This window comes from Chiloscyllium plagiosum, chromosome 1 (assembly GCF_004010195.1).
Source record: "Chiloscyllium plagiosum isolate BGI_BamShark_2017 chromosome 1, ASM401019v2, whole genome shotgun sequence".
Lineage (NCBI taxonomy): Eukaryota > Metazoa > Chordata > Chondrichthyes > Orectolobiformes > Hemiscylliidae > Chiloscyllium > Chiloscyllium plagiosum.
Window position 1 is genome coordinate 101,961,032 of NC_057710.1, and position 14,007 is coordinate 101,975,038.

Here is a 14,007-nt window from a genome sequence, read left to right on the forward strand (position 1 = left end):
CAATCAAAAACTAAAGCACACAAATGGTGAAAACTAGTGATATACCAGAAGGTAGTAGTAGAAATATGGAATATGCTGCCTGAGAAGATGATGAAGGCAGATACTCTCGCAAACTTTAAGAAGCATCTGATGGGCACTGAAAACGTCAAGGCCAAGAGCAAGTAAATGTGATTCGAGAAGGTTGGGTGTTTGTTAGTGACCCAAAGGGCCTACATTTCTATGCTGTATGGCCCTATGAAGATTGGGAAATTTTTAGGAGCAGGTGGCTAAAAAGCTAATAAGGGAGCAAATTGGCAATAAATATAAAAATGAACATCAAGAGTTTCTATGAGCATTTAAAAACAAAAAGAGTCACTGAAGTGAGTATGGGAACCTTGAGACTGCGGAATTGACAACACTGAAACAGCAGATAATTTAAACTAATATTTTGTATCGAAATCTAAGGCAGAGGACACTATAAACATCTGAAAGATAACAGACAAACGATGTGTTATTGGGAGGAGAGGTTTTGTCATAGTCTTTATCATGATGGATAATGTATTTGATAAACTAATAGGATTGAAGACAGACAAGTTGGCAGAACATATTGACCGGAAACGGGCTGGAAATGTGTTGCTGGAAAAGTGCAGCAGGTCAGGCAGCATCCAGGGAACAGGAGAATCGACGTTTCGGGCATAAGCCCTTCTTCAGGAATGAGAACATATGGTTTGCCCCATAACATCAGAACCAATCAGAACATATTGACCTCCAACCGAGGGATTTAAATGAAGAATCTGCAGAGGTAGTGGAGCCATTGTCAAAATATTCTAGAACTCACTGGCTTCTGGGACAGCACCAACAGATTGAAAAACCATCAATGTGATTCCCAGTTTCAAGAAGGGAAGAAGACAAAAAGCAGAAACTATAGAAACAAATCATTGCAGACTCTGGGATCTGCACTGAAAGCAAAAACAAAAATGCTGGAAACCACGACAGATCAGGCAGTATTCATGGAGAGAGAGAGACAACAAGCTAACATTTCAAGTTTAGATGACTCTGATGAAGAAATTATAGGCCAGTTAGCCGATTGAGTAAATGCTAGAATCCGTTATTAAGGAAGAAATAGACACTTAAAAATAAGCTATACCCAATCAAACAAAACCAATGTGCTTTTGTGAAAGGGTAATCATAATTGACAAATTTGAGGACATAACAAGCAAATTCAATAAAAAGGAAACAATAAATGAGGTGTAACCAAAGCAGAAATTGCTGGAGAAACTCAGCAGGTCAGGCAGAACCTCTGGAGAGAAAACAGTGTCAGCAATTCAAGTCCAGCGACCCTTCTGAATCCTTGAAATGTTAACTCAGTTTTCTCTTTGCAGATGCTGTCAATTCTACTGAGTTTCTCAGCAATGTTAGTTATTGTTTCAGATTTCCAGCATCCACAGTTCTTTGTTTCATTTTTGTAGATGAGATGTATTTGGATTTCCAGAAGGCATTAGACTAGGAGCCACATAAGAGGTATTGAACAAGATAATACTTCAGAGTATTGGGGATGAAGTACTAGAGTGGATTGAGGATTGATTATCACAAAGAAGACATACAGTTGGGATAAATGAGCTTTTTCAGGTTTGAAAGATGTAACTGGTGGAATGCCACAAGAATCAGTTCGAGAGTCTCATTAAGTTAACCATTACATTCATGACTTGATGGAGGGGGCAGAGTGTTTTGCGTACAAATTTCTAATGACACAAAAATATGTGGGAGAGATGTCGTGATGAGGACATAAAATATATGTCAGGGGATTATAGATAGATTGTGTGAGTGGGCAAAAACTTGGCAAGTGGAGTTTAATTTGGAAAGTGTCAGGTCATGAATTTTGGTTGAATGTTTATTACTTAATTGAAGATTATTTCTTAAATGGACAGAAATTCCAAAAGATTGCAGCACACAGAGATAATGGTGCCCTTGTGCACAAAAAACAAACATTTCGTCAAACAGATGCAGCAAATAATTAAGAAGGCAACAGAAATGTTGGTCTTTATTGCTATGGGATTGGAGATTAAAAGTAGTGGAGTCTAATTACATCTGTACAGGGTGCTGGTGAGGCAGCATCTCGAGTAAGAATTTGCATGGGTTTAATTCTTGGTTGCAAACATTGTTAACCAATGAATTTCTATGACCCACTGACATACTTTAAGTGAAGCAAAATGTGATAGTACTCATGCGTTTCACCCACAACAACAAGAATAAAGGAACAGAGTTTGCTGTAATGTACATTTTAGAAAAAAAAATCTATTTGAAATATTAGCATTTGATTCATAGGACTGTTAGGATCAAAGCTATATCCCAGATAATCTAGAGAGATGGGCTATCCTCCCTTAATTTTAATATCAACAATTAAAGGTTAAATTAATTACAACATAGGCACAGAACTTAGGCATTTTTGCTCTTATTAAAGTAACTTTTTCTAGTGCAAAGTATAATTAAAGAAAAATAAGGTACCTGCATGTGTGCAACCAGGAAGAATTAATTAGAATTCAGTCAATTGACCTGCTCACTCACCCATCCACAATATAAGTGTGAATAGTTTAATATCGAAATATTCCATAGCAGAACTTTATAATTATCAAATGTTATGTAGTTAAAATGTGTGTCCATTGTGTGAATAATTTAACTCCTGCATATAAATAATTAGCATTCACCTGTTTAAATTGCTTTACCGTCAAAAAGTAATTACTACGCTTTTACAGTGGCTCACTGAGTTTCTCCAATGAGTAGCTGAACCATAGAGAAGAGGAAGGGACGCGGTTTGATTCCAAACTAAATTAACTACTTGCAATCAAGCAAACAGGAGAGTTTGAGAAGAGGAAAATTAAACAAAGATTTGTTGTTATTTAATTGCTACTTTGTTCATTGTTCACCTTTATTTAATTGCTACTTTGTTTTTATCCTATTCAGTTTCACTACCACTTCCTCTTTTATTGTTGGACTGGCAGCATCATCTTCTTTAGTGAAGGTGGATTTGGTGCCTCAGGTGAAGCATATCCACTTTAAAGACTTGGTTTGATATTGCTGATTTTTTTTTTATTCCTTTCAAACTTACTTAAATTAGTCTCGCTCTGCTTATACATTTTTATTTATAATTCTAACTTGCCTTCTTGCATGACTATTGTAAACCTGGTGAGATTAAGTAATATATTTGCTGTGGTACTGTGCCACCCGATTTCTTTATCTACAAATGAACTTATTTTGTCCTGCCATGTTGAATTCAGCCATACAAAGCTGTGGCATTGTTTTGATTAAAATAAATACAATCACCAGCATCATGACTGCAATCCCATCTAATAGAACCTATCACTGCTCTTACCTTAAATCTTTTGATAAATTATATATGCACTCATATAAGGTCCTGAAGTAATTTCCTGTCTAGTCTGTGTAATGCTGATTGCAGGATTCCTTCGCCTACATACATGGATCACAACATATTGCTATTCCCTTTCTCCCCTCAACATGTCTGAACTCACTCAATGTTTTCTTTCGTCTTGTATTTGGGAGGAAGCACAACAGCCAGGATTGTATAGCATGAAGGTGGCCCTTACCATTAGGCATAAAGTCAGGGGTAATCTGCCTTGGCTACTTATGACAGTCCTGACTGCATCTTACACTCTTCACAAAATTTACTGACTACAGTATCTGCCTCTGTAAGGAATAAGGTTCCACCTCCAAGAACTGTCGGCCAATTGGATGGCTGACAGCTCTTTAGTCCCACTGGAAACAATGGCCCGTTTTGGGAGTGCAGCAGCCATTTTGGAGGGGATTGAGGAGCACAACTAAGTCCAATCAGTTCTGCAAGGACCAATGAGAATGAGCACAGTGAAGCTAAGGGGGATTGCTCATAAAAGTAGGAAGTTTCCAGCAGATGGTAACCCTTCTCAATGGGTGGGCATTCAATGGGTCAAATGTTGTCAGATGAAGAGAAACCCTAGCCACCCATGATACCTTTAGCCCTCCCAATAAGCCAGGATCCCACAAAGAGGCCACCAGGTTCGATGTGGTGATGCCCCAACCTCAACGACAGTAGAATATCAGTTGGCCACAAAGTCCTCATTTGACCTTGAGACCGGGCAGCCATCAGCAATTTTCTGCAAAACTGGTGAAATAACGATAGTGGTGTAAGGCAATTCAATTCTTTGCAGCCCACCAGATTTTAAACAGCTCCCACATTCCCCAGAACTCTGTAAAATCTTACGATCCAGTCCCAATAGCTTCTTACGCCATTGTGTGTGACATAAGAACTCTGCAGAGCCAAGCACCAACGGCACATAGATAGTCACAACCTCTGCAAGAAGCACAATGGAGAAAAGTAAGCTCCAGAAATATTTAACAAAACCACAGTTGAGTGTTTCACTAGCAAAAGATTTAAGGTAAGAGCAGTCATTCATTCTATTAGATGGGTCTATAGTCATAATGATGGTGAGTGTATTAGTTTGGTATTAATCGAAATAATGCCACTGTTTTGTATAGCTGGATTCAATGTGATTGAATGTACAGTGTTGATCTTTTCTATTTAAGCCTGCAGTTAGTTGCCAATTACTATTCATTTTCCAGTGTTTCACTGTTTTTGGTGACATATTCACATTTGTTTTACAAATCTACTTGGCATCTGTTACATAAAACACAATTTAGTGACTTTTGTTCTGCTGCTTTAAAGTCGAAAGAGGATCTTACAAGTTAAAAACCTAATAACTAAATTAAATACAATCAAAAATGTTCACTGGTCAATGGATAACCAGAGTACTAATTACCTAACTAGTTGGAAGTTTAAAATTGCTTACGAATACAGAAGCCAATAACTTTAATAAAGTGGAGTAGTTGACTCAAAAATAAGTTTAGGATAATTCAGAGTTGACAACAGGTTCTTTTCTGGACATAAATAGTATTTTTGAAACAAAAGTTGAAATGACACTTCTGCTCATTATTTTGTATTGTGTTGCATTAAGAATTGCTCACAAATTTTGTGACAAAAGCATTAGACTTTCCTCATTTTTTAACACATGGTAGAAATACTTGTTTGCAAGCATGATTTATGAGTCATTTACAAAATCATGAAAGTTCATTACAATTCCTAAAATTCAAATTGTATTAGTGCATTTGAAAAAGAGTACCCAATCACAAGATTCCTAAACAATGACTTTATTTTCCCACAGTTAACTAGCTATTCAGTGGGTATAAATGTCAAAGTTCATGAATCCATTAAAGTGGAGTATGCACATTTCATAGATAATGGCTAAATCAAAATTCAGCAACATCTGATTTAATGAGTAGCCACTGTGTGCCTGGTAACCTCTAGTCTGAAATGGCTAGTCTTCAAAATTTGGTTCCATAATGCAGGAGACCCTACAAAAAAGAAAACAAAACCCTCAGGAATCTATTTCCAATGGCTTCTGGAACTGCATATGTCAATCAGTAATTTAGAATGTCATGATGTGGAGATGCGAGAGTTGACTGGGGTGGACAAAGTTAAAAATCACACAACACCAGGTTATAGTCCAACAGGTTTATTTCAAAGTACAAGCTTTTGGAGCACTGCTTCTTCATCAGGTAACTAGTGGGACGGGATCACAGGACACAGAATTTATAGTAAAAGATCAAAGTGTCATACAACTGATGCAATATATTGAATAAACCTAAATTGCTGTTAAGTCTTTAATCATTGAGAATAGGGATGCAGGTTTCAATGTAAATCCCAGAACTTCTTTGAAGTCACGGTCGCGAGATAGCGACTATATTGTTGTGGGGAAAATCACCAGTCGCGGAGTCAGAGTTGGGGTTCAATGACAGAGTTTATTGTACAAGGAAATACTGGAGCTCCGGGGAGAGAAAGACACCAACAGCACAGTAGTCAGCTGCAAGTCTTCTCTCCACCCAAAGGGCATGTCAAGATACTTTTAAACATTTTGTGATATAATAGGTCAGTGATGAGGTTATTGTCTCTGTAACATGGTTTGTTTATTATAAATGTTGCAGAATAATTAATACTTTCAATGCTATCATCGTCAGTTCCAGCACAGCCTTTGCTAATTTCAGCGTGGTCATTGTTGGTTTCAGCACACTCATTGTCAGTTTCAATGTCTGCGTGGAAGTCCATTGCTATACTAATGGGTGCTAATCGCTCTTCCTGAGAAGGACAATTACTACAGCCCTGGCTATTATCACGCTATATTGTGTCCGTATCAGACTGTTAGCATTTCGATCAAAGATGTTGGCTGGACCCAGACACTTCGGTGGGCAGTATATGCTACTCATGTGTATTCTCTCCCCCACCCGCCTTAAACTAATCAACTAGGTTGTAAGTGCATTGTTTTGACATTCTGGTGGCCCGAGGCATTGTCTGTATTTGCTCTGCTGTCTCTCTCCATACTGTGGTCTGGTGGCCATCTTGTGTGTCAAGTGGTCAACTGATGCCTAGTGTCACCCTGTGCCATGCCAGTTATTCAGTATAAATAAAAAGGTGACATGTCAGCTTAGGCAATCCATTAAAGGTGTGAGTTTAGAGTCTGTCTGTATCCCAACCTTGAGTCAGACTGGTTCTATTTCCAAAGTAGGAATTTATAAAACGCATGAGAGAGTACCCATGAGGATGTCCTCAACTGGGATTTCAGGTTCATGTCACACTACAGATGATACTACTACACTGTACACTCTAACACACACACTCACATGCACACATACACAGACCCTCTCTCATACAAACACGCTCACACAGACCCTCTCTCATACACATACTCTCTCTCTCACACACACACACTTCCACTCAAACTGACATACACACACTCTTACAGATATAAACACCCTCACACATGCACATACACTCTATCAAGCACACACACATGCACACACACACATTCTCATATCTACACACACACACACTCTCATACCTACACACACACACACAATCTCTCTCTCTCTCCCCCTCCCTTTCTCTCTCTCTCTCACACACACACACATATATATGTCAATGGGGTGAATTTGCTTTTGCAGATTTGTATTTTCAGATACATTCTACTTGTTCAAAGAGCACACAGTCTGTAGGCAGTCAGTCCATGTGACATTTTATAAATTCCTACTTTGGAATTAGAACCAGTCTGACTCAATGTTGGGATACAGACAGGCTGTAACCACACATCGTTAATGCATTGTCTGAGCTGAGATGTCACCTTTATATTTATACTGATAAAACCTTAAGCTACCTCAGAACTGTGACTTGAAAGAATTTCTGGGATTTACTTTTTAATCAATCAAAACCTGTATCCCCATTCTAAGTGATTAAAGACTTAACAGCAATCTAGGTTTGTTCAATACATCACATCAGTTGTTTGACACTTTGATTTTTTACTATAAATTCTGTGTCCTATGATCCTGCCCTACTAGCTACCTGATAAAGGAGCAGTGCTCCGAAAGCTTGTACTTTCAAATAAACCTGTTGGACTTTAACCTGCTATTGTGTAATTTTTATTTTAGGACGAACCATGTCATGGACATTCTCTCTGTGCAGCAACACATTGTAATACCAAATCAGTGTTGATCCATGATTTGACTGTGTATGACCTTCTGCCATTATAAGGTCAGAGATGGATATTTACTGATAAGTCAGGACCATTTGCATCTCCTCAGATGCATAGATAATCTATGTTCATATGCAGCAAAATCTGGATAAGATCCTATCTAGGGCTGACATATGGAGAGAATCATTTGAGCCACACAAGTGAAAAGCAATGACCATCTCTAACAGAGAGAATTGAATTATTATCCCTTGACATTCAACAGAAATGCCATTGCTGAATTCAATCACTTTAAATCCTGGTCTCTGAACTAAATTGGAACAACCATACAAATAGTGTGGCTACAAGAATCACATCTGTTGCTATTCCTTTATGGTTACTTGGTCAGAATTCTGGAATCCCTTTCCCAACAGAATTGTGGGTGCTCCTTCATCAAAAAGGCTGCAAAGGTTCATGAACACAGTCCATCCCCACCTTCTCCAGAGCCATTAGGATGGTAAATAAATGGTAGTCTAGCCATTAAGACCCAAATCCCATGAATATATTTTAAAAATTCAATGTGTATAAGGTCAGAGCACATCATAAATACTTGTCAAGTGATAAGATAAGAAGAGAATGGGTAAGAGGGAAGGAAGGGGGAGAAAGATCTGGTGAAGAATTGGTACACAAGATGTTGGAGCTTGCAATCATTGACAAGTGAAAAGAAATGAAAATCTTTTGTTAATGCACAGAAAGACTCAAAGGTTGAAATGGAATAGCAAAGAAGCACTTCTTTGAGATAGGATAGGAGAGGTTGACAGTGTTCATTTGGCAGGACGTTGCATTGCCTATGAATGTCAGTATGCAACAAGACTCGAGGTTTGAGGAGGATTGAATATATACATGCAATCTATACTCATGAATAGCTAGTTTGAAAAACTGCAAAAAAGAGAAGACAGGGCAATTTAGACCCTTTGAATACACATTCTAGTTTATGTGGGGTTACCTGCTGGAATTAATAGATGCTCCGAAAGACAGACCTTTAACCATGGTGTAACTGAAATTGACACTTTCAAATCTGAAAGTAATATGGAGAAGATCTGTTCTGTGATTGACCTTATTGACTTGGAACACTTCGACAGTTGTCCAATCATGCCATTGGGCATATATGGTCCATGTCTGCTGAGAGTTCTCTGGCTAGGTATAGGCACATCTTCCTTGGCCTGTACTGCTGCAGGCTTTGGGATCACAGACTAGGAGAGGTGGAAGCATATGGGCTCAGGATCGTAACCTCTCTGGAGGGCGCAAGAAGCCACCGCAATGATTGAGATAATGATGCTGAATGCTAGCCAACCATTCCAGAAATGGATCCAATATGCTCTGAGCCATTGGTGAGGACTAGTGAATCAGATCTTTTGCACAGGAAGTCGACGATAGTGTTATATCACAAGAATATCACAATTGATGAGTACGCAGATAATGCTGACCATCTCCTTAAAGAGTCCTTGTCTGCTTCAACTGTGGTTGTCAGTCATGACCAGGTCTCTTTGTTTCTGCCTGCCGAATCTCTTATTCTATCATGCTCCCCATCTCTCTTCTCTGACCTCCTGATGTCCTGTGTTTTGTCCTTGTACAATAGTGTTCCTCATGTCCAATGCTTCAGCTCAGAGGATATAACATCTGTCCTCAGCTGCGCATATCCTGATTCTCAAATGCAGTCCACACTTCTCAGATTCCCACACAGTACCATCAGTGACAGTCATCTGAGCTGGCAACTTTCTTAACTGTGACTCTTCCCATAACCTATGATGGGTCACTATACCCTTTACTTCAAAGGGATAGCCCTTTAATTTTCACACTTGATTTTTGAAACCTTTCTGTCACAAATGGCTTGTTCAGGCATGCTGTTTACTTGACTTCACTTGTCTGAGGCTCAAAAATGTTGATCATGCCCAGAAAAATGCGAAGTATTATCAAGTAGATGCAAACAAGACTTTAACTGTCTGAACAGACCTGGTTAGGAATGGGGGTGAGTTCAGAGCCTGTGTTCTTCCCACGCTTTCCATGGGAAAGTTTATGAATGGAGGTAAGATATCCAGAATATGAGGTCAGTGCCATGTTTCTCAGTTGCCCACTTCCATTCCAGCTGATTGAGGCTCTGAAACCGTGGTCCCTACTTCATTAATTTGACTCTAACTGACCAAGATGACTTGGTCTTTCAGGTTTCTCAAGCTTCACAGTCTGGCAGCTCAAGAGAGACAAAAGCAGTATTCAGCAGGAGACAGATACTTTCTGTCACTGTCTTTGGAACAGGAAGAATAGGAGTGCTTTTCTTCACCTCCAGGCTTCCTTCCTTCAGCTAGGTTCAGACTCACACGCACCAATACAGGGACCCCTCAGATCTCACACACACAGACACACTTCCAGTGAATGCTACAACTCCAAGACTGTAAGTTGCTTCAGAGTACTGCTGACTAAGCTAAACCTGTTAACTGACTCCAAAGCAGGGATCCTAACAAAGATAATTGACACATGTGTGGGATTAAAACCCTGACTTCATGGTTGTATGTCCCATTGTCCCATGGTATATTTTGATCATCGTAGCCAGAACACTAATGTGACAGACTAGATCAAGTGCCCATTGGGAAAGGTCATGTCATCTAGCATAGCGAGAAAATCTGTTCTTTCACATTAGTGCACAAATGGTGAAGATAAAGATTGATTTGGTTGTTTCGTTTGTTTTTGGAAATTGTGCAAGTTTCTCAAATCAATAAGATCATGCATTTTAAAAAAAAAGCTGTAAAAGATTTTCATAGAAAACATCTATTGTTTGGGATAATAAAATGCTGCCAACTTCTAATGCAAGTGAAGTCCTGTTTTTAAAGGTGCTCTATATATTAAAAACCCACATACTTGTTTTCAAACAACAGTATCAGCATATTTGAAAGCAACACATAAATAAACAAATCTCTTTGTTTCCACTTAACAATCAGTTCCAAATAAATGATTTTAAGGCAAGAATTCTTGAGTACTAATATTTTGTAATCTTCAAAGGTGGGAAACTATACTCAGAATTACAGATTTTGATTTATTTCTTGAGTGTTCATATGTTCCTGCATATGCATTTTATTTAAAACCCTTTATAATCCGGGACAAAAGATGCATGCAACATTATTTCATCCAGTCTTTTGAACCAGCTGGCACCCTTGAGAGTGATCTGAAAACAAATAGGTTCACCATATTGTATGGTCAGCACTTTTGTGGGTATTATAGTAAGCTGCTTTTCACAAAGGAAAGCATAAAAAATCCAAATGCAACAAGTCATATCATGAGGCTGTTGATTTTTATTTTGTTTGAGAGTTCATGCACCCATCCAGAAATCACCATTTGAAGATTTATTCAAGGTTTCTGGGAGACCTAGTTTGTTTGTCAGTTTGGTAACTGGTTGTACCTTGGCTATACTTTTTTGCCTGATCTCCATAGCTGCCTGTCCCTTCTATTACATCCGAAGAAGAATACCGCTAACATGAAGAATTTTTCCTTTGTAGCCATTTTTCATTACCTTATTGTGCTCTTTTTGGTAGGAAGTACTATGTGCATTAATCATCTCAAGATCAATGATTCAATTTGACCAGTATTTTGATACAATAAAGTCAAAGAGTCATACAGCACACAAACAGACCCTTCTGTCCAACTCATCCACACTGACCATACATCCCAGTCTGACCTAGTCCCATTTAGTCCATATACCTCTAAACCCTTCCTATTCATATACCCATCCAGATGTTTTTTAAAAATATTATAATTGTACCAGCCTGTACCACTTACTCTGGCACTTCATTCCATACACACACCACCCTCTGTGTGAAAAGGTTGCCCCTGAGATCCCTTTTAATACTTTCCCCTCTCATCTTAAGCATTTGTCCTCTAGTTTTGGACTCCCCTACCCTGGGGAGAAGACTAGGGGCAAATTAGGTCTGAATCAAGTCTTTGGTCACTGTCAATGTAAAACCATAAAGTTAATAATGTCATTTTGAATCAATACCTATTAAGGAGGTGCTGCCACACTTTGAGCAATGACGCATTTCCATATCAACATAGAGTATGATTCACCTAGCTTTGGGCAGGGAGCTTGCCAGGCAGGGAGAATGATCAGCAACTCATGTTGTGTTTAATTGTCAGCCCTGGGAACATTGTGGGGAGGCTGAGCCATGTTCAAAGGCACTCAGTGCCTGATCAAGGAATCAAGTATCAGGAAGGGGGATGTAGTGATGAGTCCACCCTTGCCCTAAGAATGACCTGCGCCCCTCTAACTTATGCACCATCACTTACCCTCCTCGATTTAAGGCTTTGAATGGGTGCCATACCTGGAGTAACACTGCCTTCCAAATGGCACCACAAATAGAAGAGTCTCTTGCCTCTTATTCTCCAGCAATTCTAGAATGATGGGGTCTTCTGCCCATGGGCACCATGATCCCTGGGAAAGACCTGCCACAGGTCTGTCACATGTCTGAGTGGTATGAGACACGGTCAGCCATCTTAAATAGTGATGATTTGGGAATCATGGTGACTCTCCAGCCAGCAAGAAAACTCCCCCAAAATTCCAACTCATATCAAAGAAGCGTTGACAAATTGTTACAACCCATTTGTAGGAGGATGAGTTACTCACTGCAAAACAGGGAATGCAGAGATAGTATGCAAACATCATCCAGGATGAAATGCCCCGGAAGGTTGGATTTTCCTTCAGGGATGGCAGGATTTCTTAGGAGCTGAGACAAGTAACCCATGTAATTAAAGCAATGACTCTTGGTGTGGGTGTCGGCAAGATGCAAGGTCTGCCTCCACATATGGCAAGGTAGAGCTACTTAGTTAAAAATATTCAACAAAACAAACGAATACCTCTCTCCACATCCATATGCCCATGCCCTCAATGCCACTCTAATCCCATCTACTCACCTCACTTGGCACTTCGTATGCCTTCTTTCGGTCTATGCCCCTTTCCCCTCAGCATATAACTCCTCAGATCTCTATTCAACCCTATTCCCCTCCACCCAGTGATTTTGTGCCTTCTAAGCCACCTATGTCCTTCCATGTAATTCATGTTCACTCGGACCCCCATACCAACATATAGTCCCAACCATCTCACTTGGCCTTCATGATTAATGCCAACTTAACTTAAACATCTGCCAGTCTACAACTCTACACACTACCTTACATCTCCTTGCCAAATAAGCAAATCTCAGGAGGCATTTGTAGGGTCTTTTTGATTATGTGAGTGTTATTTGGCCTTGGTAGTCACAACTAAATTCACTTACTTATGATCAAAGCTGCAGGCTTACCTTTGTAAGCCACAATGAAGAATGGTGAAAATGCAATTGACACAGGTTTCAGATTATGAATGATAAGAGTGTGTTCTATGTACACAGTAAATCTCAATATGCTCACAACTGATGCTAAATACTCTAAGATATCTAACAATGAAACAGATTACTGTCCATTCATCTTCATTGGACTATGCTGCTCCCTAGGTTCCTTTTCTTCTGTTTGTTAATCTATGCCTATGCCCTCTGGTCTTAGGCACCATCTGATATGGGGAATAGATTTTGACAATCTACTGTGTGCCTCTCATCATTTTGTATACCTGAATAAGCTCTGTCAAACTTGCAGGAGGGGAAAGAAAGACAGCCTACACAGTGTCTTCTCATAACTGAAAGTTTCATCCTGGGTAAATTCCTGGTGAATCTCCTGTTGTACCCTTCCAGCGCATTACAGCCTTGCTTCCAATAGTATGGCGACCAGACCTGCAGTTCTTCTTCCATCTGTGGGCTAACCAATGTTTTATAAAGTTTTAATGAGACTTTCTTGCTCATATATTCTATGGCCTGGCTAATGAAGGGAAGCATTCTTTCTTCACCACTCTGACCACCGATGCTGACACCTTCAGGGATCTATTGACTTGTTCACCAAGGTCCCTTTGTTCCTAGTACTCCCTAAGAAAATACCATACATTGTGCATAGTAAATCTCTTATTGGATCCTCCAAATGCATCACCTCACATTCCATCTGCCATTACTCTACCCAATTTACCAGCTGTTCAATATCAGCCTGAAACCATTCTCCTCAATATCAACAGCTCCCCAATTTTCACCTATGTAACAAGCATCAAGGGTCCCAGACTAAGCTATAGTACACCACTGGTCACAGGCTTCCAATTATGTAAACCACCCTTCACCATCACCTTTGCCTCCTAATTGTAAACAAATGTCATAAGATCAGCTCTCATTCTCCTAAATTCTAAACAGTATTGATCCAACCTGCTCAATGTTTCCTTACAGTATAATGTTGCCATTCCAGGAATTGATCTGGTGAACCTTTGTTGCATCTATTTTTGGGCAAGTATATCTGTCTTAAGTAAACGGAACAATAGTCCAGGTGTGTCTGAGCAAGGTTCTATATGATTGCAGCATGACCACTTTCCTCCTGT